This window comes from Magallana gigas, chromosome 5 (genome assembly GCF_963853765.1).
Source record: "Magallana gigas chromosome 5, xbMagGiga1.1, whole genome shotgun sequence".
NCBI lineage: Eukaryota > Metazoa > Mollusca > Bivalvia > Ostreida > Ostreidae > Magallana > Magallana gigas.
In genome coordinates this window covers 31,160,435-31,182,009 of record NC_088857.1, presented here as the reverse complement: position 1 = coordinate 31,182,009, position 21,575 = coordinate 31,160,435, and the positions used below count along the sequence as shown (strand labels likewise).

Here is a 21,575-nt window from a genome sequence, read left to right as displayed (position 1 = left end):
TTTTAAAATATGAATTATTCTCCGACAAGAATTTTGTGAAAACCCCATATGAATCATGTTGTGAAATATTAAAAGAATTAATTCCATCAAACTACGTATCAGTAATCGATATTTCATAGAAATAGTATGGATCCAAGCAATATTGAACTCTAGTCTCGTTCAACCAGACTCTCGGCTGTCTCCGTTAATCTACGATAAGCAAGAGAGACTCTCTGCTTGTCGATAATTTACGGATATATTAAACTCTGACGTAGGAATACATACAATGTACGACTACAAAAAATATCTAAATTGTTCGTACCATTTAAAATTTGACTACTTTCAAGGCATCTATAAATAAGTTTCCTTGAAAAACAATGTTCTAGAATACATTACATCGAATTTATCGATTATTTTCAAGGACTTAATGTTATCAGAGGTGTTAGTTTGTGCTTAGGTCCAAACACTGTTTCACTTTCGGTTTGCCTTAGTAACTGCATAGGAGAGTTGATTAAAAATCAACTCCCAAAAATATAATTAAACAAAGGTTTGACAAATGAATCTTAGTATTGGACTGAGCTAGTTTAAACACCTGATTTTTCATAATACTGTAAAAAGAAACATTCATAACAGGGAATCTATTTACAAAAAAGTTATTGTCCATAAGAGTAAGCCACGTGTACTTAAATATGTGTGTCTTTTTAAATGCAAGGTCTTTTAAACAACTAGATTTTCAACCGTGCGTGCACGGGTTGACATTGCATATGATATTGGACATTTAGATACATCGACACACCGTATTGTTGACATTAATATTTTACACAATTAATAGCTTTCCAAAAAGCTTGCCTGACTAAAAAAAATTATTCAATGGAAGCTTGCATGTTTCAATCATGGTATCTTATAAGAAATGAATTTTAATTTTTCGCTGCTGATCATAAATTCTAGTGCATGTACATGTATATCACTTGAAATTAAATTATTTCATTAAATTTCCAACCATAGGAAATAGGAAAGGATATTCAAGCAAGTATTGTTTTTGAAAGTGTGTGGGGGCAGCTTCATCCAAAACATCTTGACAAGCAATTAATAAAAGGGCAAATTCTCAAAATCATGAAAAAAAAATCCTTATTGTAACTTCAATTCAATTAGATTCCTTATTTTCAGTTTCACTTATTACATGCTTCGAAAAAAAGTGGAGGGGGGCAAATCTATGATATTTCCATTATTCTAATATGTATGTAAAGTTAAGAAAAGTTCCTGCTGCCAAAAAAGGGGGAAGCAGCTCCCCTCCCCCCACTGCCCACCCCAGATGCTACGTGCCTGTGATGTGTACACACGGTGTGCTGTGGAGTATTCCTCTGTGATCCCAATTTGGACTCGGCCACTAATCGGTGCGCAAAAACTATATATAAGACATTTTGGCGCGAGGTCCTGCTTTACCATTCACGCAACGGCTGAGATCTCGATCCCATGGTTTGAATGAACTCATCCATTGGCATAGATCCATGGGGAGGGGGTGAAATGAATTTTTTGATATTTCGTTTTGTAACAACTACATATATTATACTTTGGGTCGAATGTTTTGAAAAAATCTATCGAATTAACACTCACGCTTGACTAGCAATTGTTTAATATAGTATTAATGTACATTTAGTAAGACATGCGAGTTCTGTGCCCTTTTCAAGATGAATAAAATCGCCCAATTGATCGAAAATCGGGCCACATCTCACTTCGGCGAGTAAGTTCCTCCAGTAAACATTCCAGCTACATGAATATATATTTGGGTTTTTTTCCAAACCGATGATTCTTTGGTGATGATAATAATCCAACACTAATTAATACTTACATTGAACCGTTATAGACAATACGAAACAACTGGTTGCGATGACCCAATCCTCAACCCCTTTTTCCACCGTTCAAATATGGCTAATTTATTTTTAAATAAGGATTACACACGTGCATGGTGAACAGCCCTTTTACTTGAAAACTTTTGCTCACTGATGTTATTACATCCCATATCACATTCTTATCAATTGTGAATGTAAATGCTGACACATTAAACATGCATCGGTTGATCTTTTTTTTGTTAAAAAAAATCTTTACATTGCTTGCTCCCATTGTCTGCACTGTTTCGGAGAAGGCAACTTTCAAGCCTTAGATATGCCTGACGTCATGACGTCAGACAATAACCAAGCTTTAAGCCTACAACAATGTTATTAATTTCACTACACACTGCTTCGTTTGAATAATCTAGCTGTGTCTCGGGACAGGTCTTCACCACAGTTAAAATGCCTCCCATACATATACCCGTAATGTAGCAGAAAATTGCAGAATTGCTGCGAAACGATTTTGGAGACAATTAATGAAGCTGCATTGTAAATAACAGTCAAATTATTCATAACAAACCATTTTAGGCTGTAAATACCTTTCATCTAAAATTTAATTAATATTTTTGAAGAATTCAACACTTTTTCACCAACGTTTTTTACTCGATTCAAATTTACACACCATGTTGACATTCGAAACTCTCGGGGTTTTTGTAATCCTTGTAAATGCATCTGCCGTATTTTCTTTGATGAACAGAATTTATTGCAAAATTCCAATGAAAGTTTACAAGTATTTGTATTATCGTTTCTGAGTTTATCCAGCAAATGTGATTTTGTGAAACATAAACTAAAGGGCCTTCCGTGATTTAGCGTGAATGTAATGCGCATGCGCAAGATTTCCAGATTTTTTTTAGGAATTTTTGTTGATTATTAACTAGCGAAGCTTGATTGAGAAAAATTAAAAACAAATTGGGAATCTCTAAGTACCAATGATGTTGAAAATATATAAAATAAAAGATAGTGCTCTTCCGATTTATCGGTATTAAAAGCCAAAAATTCGAGTCTATTATTTTAATAAAGTAGTACAGATAATGAATTTGTATTATTTCATTTCAGCCATTCAAAAATAATGGATCCTGTCATACATATGTAGATATTGACGAAGTACGTATATATATATATATATGGAGTCTTTTGTCAAACAAATGACATTTTTGCTCCACTGAATATTTTGATCTTAAATCTATGAATTTCACTAGTCTGTTTACTTTGATTTTTAAACTACTCTTAGGAATGATATTAAAAAATTATCATAACTTATAACGTTTTTGGTTAATTACTGGTATGTAATTATGAACAAGATATTTGACAGATGTTTCAAATTTCAAATTACTACATATCTAATTACAATATGTATCTTTTGACAATCTGTTTTAAAATGATACCACACTGTTTGAAATTGTCAGTGCCATGTGGATAGAGACATGGACCTTGAGCGATGTAACAGCATCTCCACGGTTGCTACTTTGCCTGTTGTTTCGACTCCACCGACGGTAAATTGATAGTCTTCTTTACAACACCGATTACATATTAAAGTTCCATACCGACGTTTTTCAGGGCTGAATGTATTTAAAATAATAGAATCTTTCGAACAACAATAATGTACAACTTTTAGAAAACATTAGACTTTGTCAAGAAAGGATATTATTAAATATCTAATATCCAAAACAGTTAAAATGATTGTATACTAGTACATGTATTGTGATATCAATACGATTACTATTCTAATGCAATGGAAAGCAAGAACACTAACACTAAAAAATAAAGTTTAACACCAAATGGAATGATGTTAAATGATATAAATCCTTTAAAACTGCAGTAAGACAGAACAACGCATCCTATGATAAGTTAATTTGAATATTTATTTGAATATTTGTTGCTTTACTTGTAAAAAGTAACCCGTGAAAGTTTTCTTAGACGCGCAAACAGAATGTTGTGGTGGAGAACTTCGACAGAAGACAACCGACCACCCCTTCCAAAACAACTCCCAAAATACATTATGAGGTAAAGGTTTATAATCAAAGCGATTAATATATAACATCAAATAATAAAATATGTCTGTTTAAGCCTGACTCATACGCATAATGCTGGTCGTTTTGCACCGATCGTAGACTGTAATGCAGAGCAGTTTTAAAAGTCTTCAACCAACCTTTTTCTTCATGAAAAACTCTTTCGCATTTTTGCACTTTTGTGGATGAAAAATACAGATTGGGGTGATAAAAGAAAACAATGTCCTGAGCACATACCAGCAAACAAATTGTGCTCATCATCAAACAGTAATAGTAAAAAGAACAAGCGGTAGGACTGGACCATATTATTCTTTTAAAACAAAAAACTAACGTTATATACTGGAGATAAACTTATTGTGATTAGAATGAATATATCTTCCAAAGCTCTTTAAAACTTTTAATAAAAAAATGTTTAAACTCGATTTTTTTCCCACTAATTATTTGGCATCTAGCAGAAAAATTGAGATCAGTAAGAGTCTTTTTAAAAATTTTAAAAGGTTTTAAGGTGGTATTTGACACTTCCATATTGTGACGTATTGTTTATCTAAATAAACAATAAAATGAAGTGTAATTATATAATTAGTTTCTTTCACCTAACAGTGTAGCGCAATTGGTTAGAAGGTTTGAGAGTCATGAGTTCGAATCCCGCTCGGGGTTTTACAATTTTTACCTCTCGAAATATTTTTAAAAGCTATTTTTTGGGGGGTTTTATATTGTAAAATTTGAAAATTCTAAACCAGTGAAAGTATTTCAATTGTAATGTACTTTAATCTACATTAATATCGACAGATGCCCCATACCACTTAAAAATTAAACCCCCTTTCAGCTTACCAGGCTTGCAGTTATTCGAAAACATTGAAGACATGCACCCATACCTGTATAATAAATGTTTTGTTTATCCATAAGCTATAACAAATGAATAGTAGATGATCCATTGATGAACACAATTAAATTAATCAATAAATTCACCTATTCCTTCCATATTTTATGCTCAAGTACTCTTAACGTCATCAAAAAATTAGTTCATAATCAATGAATGTTTATGATCTATGATCAATAAAAATTTCTTTTATCTAAGTATTCTTATATGGAAGTGACGTTAGAATACATGTTCCGCTTATTGTTGTTCTATTATGATACTAAGAAACACCCGTGAAATTAATTATTTGAAATATTTTCTCAAATACAAAAACTGTGACTAAATGTTATTAAATAAGTTAATATTAATCCATTATTTTCAGAAACCTACGTTTAAATAGTTTTTATTTGATTTTGCAATTTAGCCTTCTTTTATTTAAAAATGTGTGACTTGTGTTTTGTTTATAGTATAGACCTGAAATTTGGACACAACTATCGCCTGTGTTTAGACGCAAGCCTTTAAATACAAGGGCATATCAAAAGGTCAAAGGTCAAATATGATGAAGTCATTTATGATATTTATCAATTTTCACCTCCGTCAAATTTACTTAAATCTCAATAAATCTGAAACCAACGTTCAAATTTTCATTATTTTAATATATTTTTAACACGGGGTCATGACAATCAAACCTTTTTTTTATTTGACCTTTGCAATATCTTTTTAGAGACTGTTAAGTGTTGCAATTTTTCATCTTAAAAGTTGATTTAACAGGTAACAAGTGCTATTTATACATTATATTTTATCAGAAACTATCTAAGTTAATTACGAGTTAGAATTTATTTCAGTGTCTGTAAGGTACAAAACTGTATCCTGTAAAATTAGCAGTACAATTGTTCAAACATTTGTACTATTTTAAAAAGTAACGTATTTGCAAAGAAAATTCTAACAATGATTATTTTATTTAACACTTCACTGAAAGAAGGTTTGAGGCAATGTGGACAATAATTGTTGAGTCGAATATATTTTTTCAAATTTTACATTTTTATAGATTTCAGTCAAAATAACGAAATATCACAATTTCAGACAAATTGAACAATATGGAAAACTTAAACCTATCTTTTTCTGTACTACCTGAAGTGATTTGTTTTCCAATTCAAGATGAAGATTCCAAAAGGGGATGAAATGAAGAGGTACGTGATTCTGTTTTGTGTTGTCTTGATCTTTATTGTATTGTCTACTGTCCTTGCCGGATATGTCAGCACAATGAATATCCCCAATGAAGTCGACCAGAAGTTTAAGGAGATGCCACAATGGGAACTCCTAAATAGCTTACCTTCCAATCTAACAGAGATGAGAACCGCTTTTCAATTAGGTAATTTTAAAATGGCAATATCTACTTATTGCTTACAAAAAAACCAATTAATTCAATAATTCAATAATTACGGGTACACAGATTTTTGTGTAATTAAGGTTTTATTACATTTATTTTCAATCGTCATTTTAAAGGTTTGGACATTATCGAAAGGAAGACTATCGACAAGGAGCACTTTCAAAACTTTACGAAATCGATTGGTAAACAAAACGTTTTTTAACTGATAAAAGTTAAGTTGTTTTTATGCGTTAAATACGTTCTTAATTAACGAAAACATTAACCATTTTAAAAAGTTAATCGAGAAAAACAATCACTGAGATGGAAAAGCAAACTCCAGTAAATAGCTTGCATGTAATTGTTGATTTCAGCTTTGCAATGTTCTTTCATCTTGTATAGGATCAAAATAAATCCTAAATTTTATCTGAAACTAACCTAATTCGTACTTTATCCGCAGACTTCAAAAATGAGACCAATGTGATTAGCGAATTAGTTCTACAGCATTTTCTGAACGAAACTGGTAAGGTTTTTATTTTATATGTCACAAGAAATTGTTAGTTTTAGCTGTATGATTCGGGATATAACGGTTGCGATTGTTGCAGAACAAATTATTCGGCGATAGCTGATTACAATGGTATTTATGCCAGCATGTTGCAACAACAGATAAAATATGAAACATATTTGTAACGTAACATAAATTGCTACAAAGGAATTAATAAACTAATCTTACTCTTTCTTTACGTTTTCAGATTTTCTTTCATGGAAAGATGAGGTCAAAAAAATCATTTATACCATAATTTATTCATCAAGCAAGTACATTTGAAATTTCAAAGTATACACAACAAAAATGAAATCAACGTTATTTGACGTTTTCAATTTTTACAATTTTCGACCATAAAATAGTTACATGTTCTTAAAAGGGTAAAGTTTTTAGAAAAAATATAGCGCGCTTCCAACTCAACACATGGCGTTATATGTTTTGTCTTATTTCGCTCTGCTGTTGGGCATCAAGGACGTGAAAAAAAAAATTATAAGATTTAGTTGAATTTTACTGTATGAAAAAAATACGTTCCAATATGAAAATGTACTATTAAAAGTATCGGGGTTTTTTTATAGACTGCGTAAACAACTGCACTGGTCAACCTATAGGAAACCACCAATCTTGCTACACGTGTAGTGGATACGTTTCATGCGCCGAGGGTTCAGTTTTATATAATATGACTTGTCCATATAGTGGAGAAAAAAGCCCACTCCTGTGGGACAACATTAAGAGAAGTTGCGAAAGAACATCGCCTACCTGTGATCCAGCTTATATCTTATACTGAAGAAACATTTCTTTTTTAAAACTTTCTGGTGTCGCCACTTAAGTGTAAACTGTTTAATATAACGACTTGTGTGAAAACAAAGAAAGATATACAATTTTCTCCAAAATTGTTTAACAGTGGATTCTGTGTATTTGCTTCAATAGATGATTTTTAAAATGGTTATATAATGTACTAGTAATTAAAGTACTGAACTTGTTTATACGTTTACACGAGCTTAAACCAACGACCTGTTCTTTTTTTAATTCACGATTTTTCTCTCTCTCTGACACACACACACACACACACACACACACACACACACACACACACACACACACATGAATACAACTTTGTACAAATGATACATTTTTTCAGAGAATGAAATTAGTATTGCCATGGAGGTTATAAAAGTTACGAAAAAAAATGTAAAACCAGTCCTATAAAGAATTAAGTACATGTAAAATTAAACATTCAACTATTTCAGAGGTTCGTTCCTCTTCTGTGATAATATGGCTTCATTTGTTGCTTTTTATACCTCACTGTTGATTCTAATTATATATATGGATTCATACTGCAACTCTAAATAAACTACAGTTATTGTTAATTACATGTCAAAGGGACCTAATCCAGGAATTATATTTCGTGTTCAAATAAAGAAATTCAATGATATGGTCTTTGCTTTTAAGCTTTCAGTGCAAACACTGTTGGCATTAGAATAGCATCATTTCCTCCCAAATAACAGATCACGTTTACATGTTTAATAACTGTTCTCTCGACATACTTTTTATGCTTAATATTTAAACTTAACTTAACCGCCACTTTAAATTGAATTTTTTTCTGAAAGTGTAAGATCAGAAAAAAGGGTTCAACAGGTCACGTCGCTCACCAGAGAAACAGTGCTAAAATAATTCTTAATTTTGACCCAATTAGCATAAAATTACAATACAAAAATAATTCACAATTTAAAACAAACCCATTTACCAGATATAGATTATTATTCTGCAGGAAAAATATGGTCCCTTAACATTTTTCAACAACAAAACACGCTAATGGTTGAGTAATAACACACACACACACACACACACACACACACACACACACACACACACACACACACGTCTGATTATTCAAGATATGAAAGCGCTTACGTTTTGCAATTAGTGTTGCTTTTTTATTTACTTTTAAGCTTTCAAAATAAAAGTCCTAAACAATAAAACTGCTTTTTATTAATTCATAATTTTCATCAATGATCACTAGATTTTTACGGACACTACTAAATCATAAAGCATATAGTCTTGACTGGAGGTTCAGTGCAGGTGGAAGTGTTGGAGACTCACCATGTAGGCCAAAAACGTCATGTAAGACACGTCAACATGACCGCTACATTAGGGTAACTCATCTTTCTGATAGAAACCGTACAACACGCGCAACTGCACGACACATTTGAGACCACATCAATGGCTTTTCTGGGCGGGACGATATAAATCCGAGAGTAATAAAGTTCCCCAGCATCCATATTTGCAGAACTAGACTACATAAACAAATGAAATAACCTTTCACAATTTTTTTTTTAATTCAATCCTGTGATATCTATGAGATGCTGTTATTAGCGTGCATGTATGAGGTATTAATGTTGTGATTTTTAAATATATGGGTACTTGTACCTTCTTGAATTTTCAATAAAGCTGTAAAATAAAGTTTGATTGAGTTTTTAGATCACCTGAACCGAAGATTCAAGTGACCCTCGGACCAAAACTAGGCCCCAGGAGGGGTTTAAAGTTTAACATGAAAATACGTAGAAATTGTTTTTAAAAATTTTCTTCACCAGAACCACTGCACAAAAAATGCCAATATTTAAAGAAATTAAGCTTGTTTATATAGTGAAGATTTTAAATTGTAAAACTGAGGCCCCATACGAGGTTCAAAATTTAACATAAGAAATACGTAGGTATATAAAATGTTTAAAAATTTCCTTCTCAAGAACCTCTGCACCAGAAATGCCAATATTTACACAAAGGTGTGGTGATGGAGACCACCAATCTTGCTCCACGTGTCATGGATATGTTACATGTAGCTGCAATGTTTTTCCTATCGGCCCTGCGCAATCGGCCATCCTGGCAAACCACTTGTCTGGAACGATTTGCAGAAAAGGCGCGACGAGCACTTCCGAACCTGTCATCCATTGCATACATTTGAATCAAAACCGGGCCAATTGAATACATTTGATTGAAAATAGCTTCAATTGTAAAAATTTTGATTAAAATTGCATATAGTAAATATTTGATAGAAAACAGCTTTAACTGTACATGTATACATATGAGTAAAGAAGATAGGTGAATAAGGCGTGTAAAATGCCTGTATGAGGAATGATTGGATACTGCAAAATCAAAATATCATTAAATCTGATAAATTTTTTAAAAAAATAATTAAAAACAATATATATTTAACGTAACATCAGTTTGTATCTTTTAAATATTTAAATACTTGTAATAGGTTGATTCAAACTGGCGTATGCGTGTCCAAACCTACAAAAATAGTGTCATTTTTATAACTTCAATGCCTTTTCTTTAATAGAGTGGGTCTGAGCTCCATATTTTTGTCATAGTCTTAATGCGGTTTAATGGAATTTAAACCCATTTTAATCAACAAAAATGCGGAGAGATGACCCACTATACTTTAAAAATGTCATTTTGTAGCCCAACAATTGTACGTTTTAGAAAAATAATACAAGTCAGTGAATTCGTGGCCAACGTCTTATGAAGCATTTAAACAACGAACTTTATTGTGAATGAAATGGCTCAGTGGTTAGCGCACCAGACATTAGGTATCTTTTTAGAACTTTGGTTTTTAGGTTGTGGGTTCGATACCACCAAATCTTTTTTTTAATCGTTTTTTTTTAAATATTTCAAACTGAATATAGTTAGAAATTATCCTTTTGTAAACTTGTATTATAACATATCAAATATATTTAATTGAAAAAAAATGTTAAATTTGAAATTGTATTTAACGACAAAACAAAATGGGCAGTCGCGCAATCTATTCCCCCATCTTCTTACCAAAAATATGGCTCGCCCCCCCCCCCCCCTGCAAACTCTAATGACCGTCGGACATCCCCCCCCCCCCCCCGAAAAAATTTTCTGGATCCACGCATGTAGTTGTTTAAAAACTCATTTCAATATCAAAACCAATAATCAATACATTTTTTGTTGGAAAATGAACACAAATCATTCACAGATTTCTATCAAATCCACATGTTATGCACCTAGCATCTTTTTACACAAAACTGCAATTTAACAAATTGTTCTTAGCATTGCCAATGCTTTAGTCTGTAATCTACGTTCCCATTATCACGATTCGCGCGTTTAATATGCGTTATAAAGCCTTTTCAGGTTTTGACAGTTAATTTTACGAATCCTTCGCAAGCTTTTGAGATACAAATGGGATTTCGTAATACACATATTAAATCAGTGATTTAACAAGAGGCCCAGGGGCCACATCGCTCACCTGAGCAACAATTGCCTTAATTCTGATCAAATTAGCATTACAGTATCAAAATATCTCAACAACTGAGTAGAGTAGATCTTGCTAAAAAAAAATTGAAAATCTGCCAATTTTTATCCACCTCTTTTTTTTGGGTAAATACCAAGCCCCTTTTGTTTTTGTACCTGTAAGAAGATTTTTCTCTATTCCTATATACCCCCCCCCCCCCATTTTGTGGCCCCACTTTTCCCTAGGGAATCTGGTTCATAGTAAGTACTGGGTTTTAAATTGGACCGAAAACTTTCCCAGAATATTTTTAATGATTTTTTCTGTACATTCCTATGTAAAAATTCAAACCCCCATCACGGCCCCACCCAACCACTAGGGACTGTGATTTTGCAAACTTGAATTTACACTACCCAAGAATGCCTCTACACAAGTTAAAGCTTCTCTGGCCAAATAGTCTTTAAAAAGAAGATTTTTAAAAGATTTTCTCTATATATTCCTATGTAAAAATTCATCCCCCATTGTGGCCTCACCCTACCCCTGGACTATTATTTAAACAAACTTGAATCTATACGATCTGGGGATGCTTTCATTTAAATTTGGGCTTTCCTGGCCTAATAGTTTTGAGAAGAAGATTTTTAAAGATTTTCTCTATATATAAAAATTTATCCCCCATTGCGGCCCCGCCCTACCCCCAGGGACCATGATTTGAACAAGAGGCCCATGGGGCCACATCGCTCACCTGAACAACAATGTGCCATATCGCCCTCGGTAGAATAACAAAGAAATAAATATTGTAAAGTATTCGAATTTTACACTTATTTTTTGCCACACGTAATCTTTGACATTGTACCTTCATGAAATACTGTTTTTACACAGAATAAGAAAATCCTACGCAAGATATAGAACTAAATATTTGGTAGGGGTACACTGTTATATAACTTCTAATTCCCTGTATTTTCGTTCTGCCCCCCTCCCCCACTTAATAAAGCGATCAAAATATATGAGAGCATATAGGTACATTTTCTTCCTCAACTACTTACTAGTTATTGTATTTCTTTTAGAATATAATAGCTATTGTATTTTATCAAAAAAAATCCTACATGTATATATGTGAAGAAGAAAGTTGCACCTCAATGCGCTCAATTTCTCAAATTAAATATATTCAACAATTTAATTTGTCTTCTCCATTATAATTTAATGACTGTTGTTTACCTCGCGTAAACTCATGACTTTTATAACTTTACTCACACTTGATTGATGAATACACTGGAATGAAAAATGTTGTCACGTCACGTGACTCACGTGACTTGTTAACGAGCTATAAAAATCAATGTTACCGTATTGACAGGCACATTGCTCTAATTTACTATGGCCCACCCATTATTTTCATTTTTATTCAAAAATAACAAATGGCTACGAACCAGGATAATTTTCCGCTGTAATATTTTCTTAGGAATAGCGATAATTCTTTTATCCCCGCAACAGAAATGTGTCAGAATTATGGAAACTGTTTTAACGATGTCGTTTTTATTTACTCACATTTCACATTATTCATTGCATAAAGAGGGGGCCCCAGAGAGTAGTTATATACAGCATATCATTCTTTAATTTTTTTGTGTACAAGTATTTAACATACTCTAATTCATATAGAATTTCTAATGATCAACCAAAATTTCAGCGTGAATCGTAGAATTGTAAGCAAGATGAGCTCAAAATTTTGCTAAGTTTGAGTCATATTTTGTTCACACGAGTTTATTACATTCATGCAGCTTAAAATTTTTAAATTGGTATTTCCTATTCGGCATTTAGAATGGAAAAAAATGAATGGCCTCAGATCTGTGTACAAACATAGAATTGTGATGAGCAAATCTCTGTATCTTGCTTATAATTCGAAGCTTTAACACTCAAATATGGTAAGTAAATAGAAATTGTAAACAATTAAACACAGGAAACATGCACTATAACAAATAAAGAACACAATTTATTTTTCAAAATGAATCATATACATGTATATACCTACATATTTCCGTCAGCGATATTAAACTCTATTTAAACTAAATAAACTCGAGAGAATGCCGAGTATCTCAACAAAACATATTGCATTATTCTACCATTACGCAAAAGATGATACCGAATTACCGATAGCCTGAATGAATTGCATTTTAGTTCTTTTTTAATACATCAGATGTTGCTTAAATTGCGCAGGTAAACAGTAAACTGTTTGATTTACCGAAGTCTGTTTGATTTGATACGTAAAAATCAGGAAATACAAGCGACAGTTCCCAGGTTAACGCAAAGCATAAATGAAAACGAAACGAAAATCACAAGCTAACACCAACGTCATATGTGAAAACTGTCAACGCATTGAAATATTTAGCCTCAATTTACTTTACAAAATCGGCACCAATGTATTTTGCATGTTTCAAAGATTCCCTTCGTACACGAACTGTTGCACAACAAACAAATTCATCATTGTCAGATCGACCCGTTTATCATATAGTGTCATGGCTGCTTTAAACAAAGAACCTCGTTTTAGAATTATTGAATACGAGTCTTGGTAAAATGGGTATGCAAACTCGGGCCGTGGCGAAATAAAAGCCGGGGCAGATCGGCAATCGTCAATTCCAAATACGCATTATTTTGCAGCAATATTTACAGCGAATACAAATATACTGGTCCATCAAATGTCCTGAAATTTTAATGAGATTTGCAGATTAATAACTGCCAATCTTTTGTTTTGCCCAGGCCAAAATCTTGCCTACCCATTTTACCGGATGCCGAACCCGAGCTATTAAACTCATTGAAACACGCCTTTCCTTTATTATTATTTTCGTAATAACTCAGATTTGAAACAGAATTAGCACTTAATTTTTGCAATTTATATTTTCCTTCCCATAAGGATTATTCATGCTTAATTACGTTGAATTTGCCTCAGTAGTTCTTGAGAAGAAGATTTTTAAAAAAAAAGGTTTTCTCCGCTTTCAATGAAAATTTTTCTTTCATTTCTGCAATTTATATTCATCTTTCCATAAGAATGCTTTGAGACAAATTTGGTTGAATTTGGTTAAGTGGTTTTAGAGAAGAAGTTCAAAATGTCAAAAGTTTACAGACGGACAGACAGACGGACAGACAGACGGACGGACGGACGACGGACAAAATGTGATTAGAATAGCTCACTTGAGCTTTCAGCTCAGGTGAGCTAACAAACTTGGATCTACATTATCTGAGGATAGTTACATGCCAATTTGAGCTTTCTTGGCCAAATAGTTTTTAAAAGAATTTTTTTTACAGATTTCCTCTATATATTCCTATGTAAAACTTGATCCCAATTGTGGCCCCACCCTACCCCCGGGACCATGATTTAAACAAACTTGAATCTACACTACCTGAGGATGCCTCCACACAAGTTTAAGCTTTTCAGGCCGAATAGTTTATGAGAAGAAGATTTTTGAAAAATACCGACAAATTTTCAATAATTCTCAATTATCTCCCCTTTAAAGAGGGCGTGGCCCTTCACATGAACAAACTTGATTCCCCTTCACCTAGAGGTGCTTTGTGCCAAATATGGTTGAAATCTGCCCTGTGGTTCTTGAGAAGAAGATGAAAATGTGAAAAGTTTACAACGACGACGACAACGCCGCCAACGACAACGACAAACAACGGACAAATTGTGATCAGAAAAACTTACTTGAGCCTTTGGCTCAGGTGAGCTAAAAACTGTGTCCTACTAGACTCTACACAAAAATTTCAACAGTTGGTATATACATATGTTTTACTGTGTTGTTTATAGTACCAGAAAAAATGATGTTGAAGGAGCCATTTCAGCTCAGTTTACATTTAAAATGCACTTTTTCTTGTAAGTGAACATAGTGGGTAACGTTAAGTTTGTATTAAAGGCACACAAAAAAATACAGCACTAGAGATTCATCATTTTATTCTATTCATTCTAAACATCAAAACACATTATGCAAAGTAAAACTTGACATTAATTCTGAGATGAATCAATTACCGTTACATCATTATTCTTCAGTAATCACATACCTTATATTGTCAGTCAACCTTATAACACTTTTAAAAAGATACAGATATAAGATTCATACATTTACAAGTTTGATTTTTTTTACTAGAGTAATTGAAACAAGATAAATCTTGGTCACATTCATTTACAAAGACATCCAATTGTATTGACTTTGATTTTAAAAAAAACTGGACTACAGTTATTACTTTCAAGATTACATTAATATATATTACCATTTAATAATTTTACCTTAAAGAAAATTTGGTGAATTTTTAATAAAAGCACTGATGTCTAATAAACAACACAGGCTAACGTGTGACTGTGTGAAAGAGCACAGCAGAAGATAGAAGGACTATTTTGATTATGCTTCCATTATGAGGCACTGATTACGAATCTCAAAACAAAATGGAGATCTGATTGTATAAATGGTCATGTAATTCTAATGGCTAAAATAAATATATACCAGTATAAAATGTCTGCATTCATAAATTGGGGGGGGGGGTGTTGAGAATAGCTCTAAATTCAAACATGGGCTAATAACTTCATAAAACAATTGGCTGGTTTAATTGCCATTTTTAAACAGAATATAAGACTTTTGCATTACTTGAACTGAATATGGTAAGTGTAAAATACATTTTAATATAAAATGCATAAAATACTGTATAGGTAGTGTTAAGTTTGACTAGTCTTAAGCCTTTTTCAATTCAAGTTTCAAAATTTAAATACACAAAATGTAGAACAAATGTCCAAAGATGGCTTGATTTGAAGAGGGTATGTAAAACCATGTATAAGCACAGTACAAAAACTAAAGGCTAACTAATGGAAGCCTGGTAAAAAATAAAAAATATACAGGTCCTTGAGGGGGAAATGTTTCACACCACCACATATTACACACTACCAAAGTATAAACTAAGTATAACAGCAGAAAATCACAAGCACCGACAGAAATACCCTGTTCTCAAAGGAACACAGATCATTAACCCATTTTTAACACTTATTGAGGATTTTTTTTGGCAGTTTTCATTCAAGAACTTTTATCTTGCAAAGACAAATATTTAACAGAGATTCTGCAGAAATACCCAGTTCACAATGAAAAAAAATGTAAATATTTCCCCACATACTAGTATTCAAACCTCAAATTTCAAACATTTTCTAGCATGATTTTACAATATGACTTTTTTTTTTTTTTTTTTTTTTACATTTTCAACAGGTTCAAAATTTGCTTTACATGCTACAAAAATTCCTATGAATGAAAACTGAGTTTACAACAAAGATCAACAAAGAAAATGCACCAGTTTGATTACAAATAAAAATAATAAAAATCAACAAATGTTTACAAGTCTTCATAGTCTACAGACTAATTGCTTACACATTTTCATCATCTACAGACTTATGTAAAAATTGTGACTGAGATTAGGGGGTAGACTTTTCCGACGCCAGTTAAGGTTAGCTGGTGGAGAGGCATTGTCTGTGGAAACCTTCTCAAAGTCCAGAGTGAGAGCCAGGACTTGTTCGTCATCCAACATTGGTCCTGTGCTGATCACGCTCTCCGAGTCTGAGCTCTCCCCATCCTCCCCGCTCGGAACACTTAGTACACTTGACTGAGGGGACCACCCGGTGGTACTCTTGGACTTCCTACTGTTACGATTCTTGCCCTGAGATCTGGTTGAACGAGTTGGTTTTAATGGAGCACTATACATTCCAGCTAAGGGGTCCATGTTGAAATCTATTTTCAGAATCAACCCCCCTGCCTGGAGTTTCTTTCTGGATTCAGCCTTGTTTAGTCTGGAAGGGTCAGGGTTGGACTGACCCTGATCCAGATGAGCTGGATTTGGTTTGGAGTGTCTCATTGACTGGCTTCGCTCTCGCTGGTCATCGGAGAACACATCATCTTCAACTATCGGAGCACTACGAGTTCTAAAAGCTGGTTTGTGGGGATGTGGAAGAGACTTGTATTCACTCTCAAAACTTGGCACAGGAAATTCTTCGTCCTTTTCCCCATAATCACCCACCGCTTTCAAATAACTAGGGTTTCGAGCCTTTTTAACAGATGGATGAATAACCGAGGAGGGAATATATTCCTCAGTCTCCACACCAGCATTCTGTCCCTCACCATTAATGTGACCAGAGTCTCTGAAGGGGGAGGGGAGGGGGTCTCTGACCCTACCCCTGCCCCCCTCTCCCCAAGTTCATCATTTCTCCTCTTCTCCATTCTCTGTTGGTGGATTTCATCACTGATTGTCTCCATGCCAGATTCCGTAAAGCTTCAGAATACATGGTTTTAGCTGAACTGACTTCTTCTTCTAGAATTTATATTCCTCTTTTCTGTTCCTATAAGAGGCAAGCAACATAAATGGTCAATGTGTTTTATTTGAAATACAAGTTATAAATTTCAACTAAAACATTGAGTGGGTTGATGGTCATTACTCTTGCACACAAAGCTTCCAAGAAGAATTACAGATCTGTTATTCTATACATTTATCAACTAAATTTAATTTGTGAATAAAAAATAATTAAGATTTTTCAGTCAAAGGTACAAATGATTTTTTACCTCCATTGTTTGATTGAACTTTGCCTTCATTTCAAAATATGGCCTAAACAACAAAAAAATACCAAAAAAATTACTCAAATGTATCACAATTCACACATTAAATGTAAAATTACTCAAAAAGTATTTTTAAGATACCCGTATTCATCCTTACTAATAAAGATAATTTGTAGGAAGGCTTTATTCAAGCTGTGTGAGAACTGCATAAGATATCACGCCATTGTGTTACCATGAGAGAGTGCAAATGAAAAGCTAGCATTAAAAAGAACCTATTATTCTGCAAGGGAATGCACTGCCATCACATACAATATAACATTAAATGAGGCTAGATAGTTGTGGCCAATTTTTTCTTCAAATGTTTACCTCCAGAGAGTGCATTGTACTAGTCATGTACCGGTACTCCTTTAATCAAACGCATTATATCTACCTATTATTTCCTTCATGCAAATCTATCAATGGCTTGCACTACAAGCACAAACTTACTTCAGAGTACCATCACATTTCTGCTGAATAACTGTTATATGTACCAAGCTACTACTGATCACATCAAATCTCCATCTGTTTTCATCAATAGCAGCATCTGCATCTTTTTTAATACATGATAATAAAAGCTATGTATCCAAGCAAGCATTAATTCTTGTTATGTTCTGACCTGTAACTGTTGGCCACATCTAAACAAGAACAAGAACAAGGAAAAAAATAAGGTACAAAAAATTATTCTATTTTACTAGACAGATCGTAATGCAAATTTTAAATGTTATTTTCATCACGATCTGTCCAGTCTGATTCACACCGCAGTAGCCAGTCTCTACTACAGAACGACGCAGTTGATTAGAAGGAACTACATTCACCCCTGCGAATGTTATTGTCATTCAAATTTTAGACCACGTGGTTTTATTTGACCCTTTCAGTTTCGCAGTAAAATTCGTACCTCGTGTATATAGTCTATTTCACAGTATCTAGGTTCTTGTAGTCAAATATAAAATTTAGAGATTTATTGATTTTAAACTTTTATCTTTATTAATTGGTGCATAAAATGTGTTCTAGAAATAAATGAGACTATACAAAAATTAGTTTTTGTCTCCTGTTGCAACAACTAACATGCTTAAAAGAGATTCCTCCTCAGGATTAATTTTCGATCCGCGCCTGACCTAGTAATAACATCAATAGCGAAACAGACTATACCATTTTATGCAGATTGTTCCTTGAAAATGGCTTGATATACTAAGTTTTAATGCAAAACAGACACCCATTATTTTTTTTAAAACATGGTATTGTACACCACAAGCATCAAACATGGCTATGATTTTTTAAGCAACCCAATGTTTATATTTTCAACCACTGTACACGTGGTTGAACACGAACGATAACTCTGTTCTGAATATTATCGTTTAATATAAATAACTGCTAGATGGTGAAATAAGACATACATCGTAAAAGCTTTTCCCGTTTTAACATAAATCAAAGTAGGATATGATATGAAAAACGATCAGTACTTGCGTATTTTGAGAATATTATCCGAACACTTATACTTCCGCTCGAAATTTCACAGGAACTGAACAAATCTCGGTGAAGTCTCGTGAACTTTCATTCGAGCACCTCTGGATTTATTACGAACTTAGCAACGATAAAGAAAACATTCCGAACACATTCGCAGGGGTGACATTGTAACTTTTTTCCCGATCGACGCTGTATAGCAGTGCTAGATGGGAAAGTTTAAATGTATAAGTCTTTTATCCAAAAGGAATCCCCAGAAGTTTTAGTCAGTGGTCCACAGACTCAAGAAGATGGCAGCGAACACTTGAACAAAAGCAACGAAGTCCTTCCGAAAACGGTAAGGTTAAAATATCACAACTCAAAATAAATATGTAATGCATATTTTAGGTTTGAGAAGAAGATAAGTACGTCGATACAATTAATAGAGCAAGAGGTTATTTTGCAAAGAAAGGTTTTATTTTTTATGGAAATCTCAAGCAAAATGCTAAATGCTTTAAGGTACGTATACTATAAGCCCAGCCAATTTATTTCGAGGTATTATTATATATGTTATGAATATTTGTCGATGTTTCTAGTCATTTATATGTTAATAAATGACCGTTTTTATATGTTAATAAATGACCGTTGCAAACACTGATTATTTGTGTCAGTATTCTGTATGATAGTTAGCAAAAAAAAAAAAGAAAAGAAAAAAAGCTGCAAATAGCCAGAATTTTGTTTCTCTATTGATAAAAATTTGTGGATAAAAATAGTCATAACGCTATAGAGGAATTTTTTTAAAAATCCGATTGAAAAAATATATTGCTTGGTATGTAACAGGACCGATACTATTTAAACACAAGCATCCAAATGCTTATATTTGTATCTATTTTGATGTTTATTTGCTTGAAATATTTTTGCATCATTATATACGCTCTTTGTTAGGGATATTATAGATAAAACGTCATTTAATGCGCTTCCGTTGCTAAACATGCAGTGTCAGAAACCTTATTTTGAGAACAAATAGATATAACTTAACGATTATCTTCAAAAGTCAATATCAAATTGGTAATGTAACTTTAAACGTTTCATTTAATCGCACAACAGTAAATTTATTCAAACCGCGTGAGACGTTTACTTGCGCTCATACGCCGTGATCAAATCTAACCCGTGTTATTGAAAATTGAACGTCAAAGATTTCCAATGCTGACATAAGGGAAATGATACATCGAGTGTAAATATAAAACATTGAATACCACGTGTGATTTGATAACGACAACTTTAGTCTGCTTATTAATGTAAAAACTTATCACTGACGAGCGCTTTTTCCGTGCGCTAGCGTTTTTGTTGTACACGTATTTCGTACGTCGTCATTCGTTTTCGTTTTTGGTCGTAGTTTGACAGCCAATTTACTACATACCTATTACTATGGTGACTGACAATTTATTTAATCTTTAGTACTTGTGTGAGTGACAATTTACTTAATTTTTAGTACTTAATTTTTAGTACTTGTGTGAGTGACAATTTACTTAATTTTTAGTACTTAATTTTTAGTACTTGTGTGACTGACAATTTACTTAATTTTTAGAACTATAGTGACTGACAGTTTACTGAATGTGCATACATATCGAAACAGGAGACCACCCACGATTCAACCACTGGTGCACAGACTCACAAAGATGGCGGCAGGAACACGTACGTGGAAATCCTTCCAGAAACGGTAACGAAAGGTTTAATATAATTATTATGGTTCCATGTGCATTAGCCTGTGGATTTCAGGGCTTTTAAATGTTGCTTGGGAATTTTAGAATGTGATTTACTTTACAGATCTATAATGTTAATATTATTTACTTAAAGGATTGTTTAGGATATCTTGGAAATCAACATCAAAATGGAAATAAATGCATGTATATACATAACATTATAAACCATCTTTGTATAAATTCCGGAATAATGTATTTCCACAGCAAGATATAATTTCAAAATATTTACTAATTCAAGGTTTGCAAATACGTCAGGCTTTAATTGAATTTAAAAAAAAATGTCGGTATAAAATTATTTTTATTCCAGCAAGGTATGGTAACCCAGTCACCAGTTCCTACCCAGAAGACACAAAGTCAGGTAACCATTCTTTGGAAGATTTTGTTATATAAATTATATTGGCGTTTCTTTGATATTCATTTTAGAACATATCAGAATCTGACTATCATAAATATTTCCGGATATTGAAAAAAAAACCTCTTGTAAGTAAGATAATGAAAACTTTTAGAGTTTACTTACAATTTCCATGATGATTATATTTTCGCAATTTTTTATCTTTAGAAGAGGCGTCGGAGATTTATTCCTTTGAGGGTAGGTATACACAGTTGTTTTGAAACCAATGAAAATAAGACCTTTAATATATATATATATAAAATGTAAGTAAAGAAAGTAAGATCCTAATGTAATTAACATTTCAGTATCATTCCAAAATATTCAAGAATTCCATAAATGTATGTACATACCAAGGTAATAGATGAAATTTTTGACTTGTTTGAACGTTATTAATCCGTCGTTTTACGCTTGCGCTATAAAAGTAATCATTAACTTAATAACAATTTTTTGCAGAAGACAAATAAAAATGGAAATGAATTTT

At 33.0% G+C, this 21,575-nt stretch overlaps 1 protein-coding gene and 1 pseudogene across 1 annotated transcript in view; one reads left to right on the top strand and one right to left on the bottom strand.

The window, feature by feature from the left end:
* The window catches only part of LOC105326528 (uncharacterized), a 57,496-nt gene that overhangs the window by 14,827 nt on the left and 21,094 nt on the right, over positions 1-21,575 (top strand). The window lies entirely within an intron of this gene.
* On the bottom strand, positions 15,526-17,226 carry LOC136275396 (uncharacterized; annotated as a pseudogene).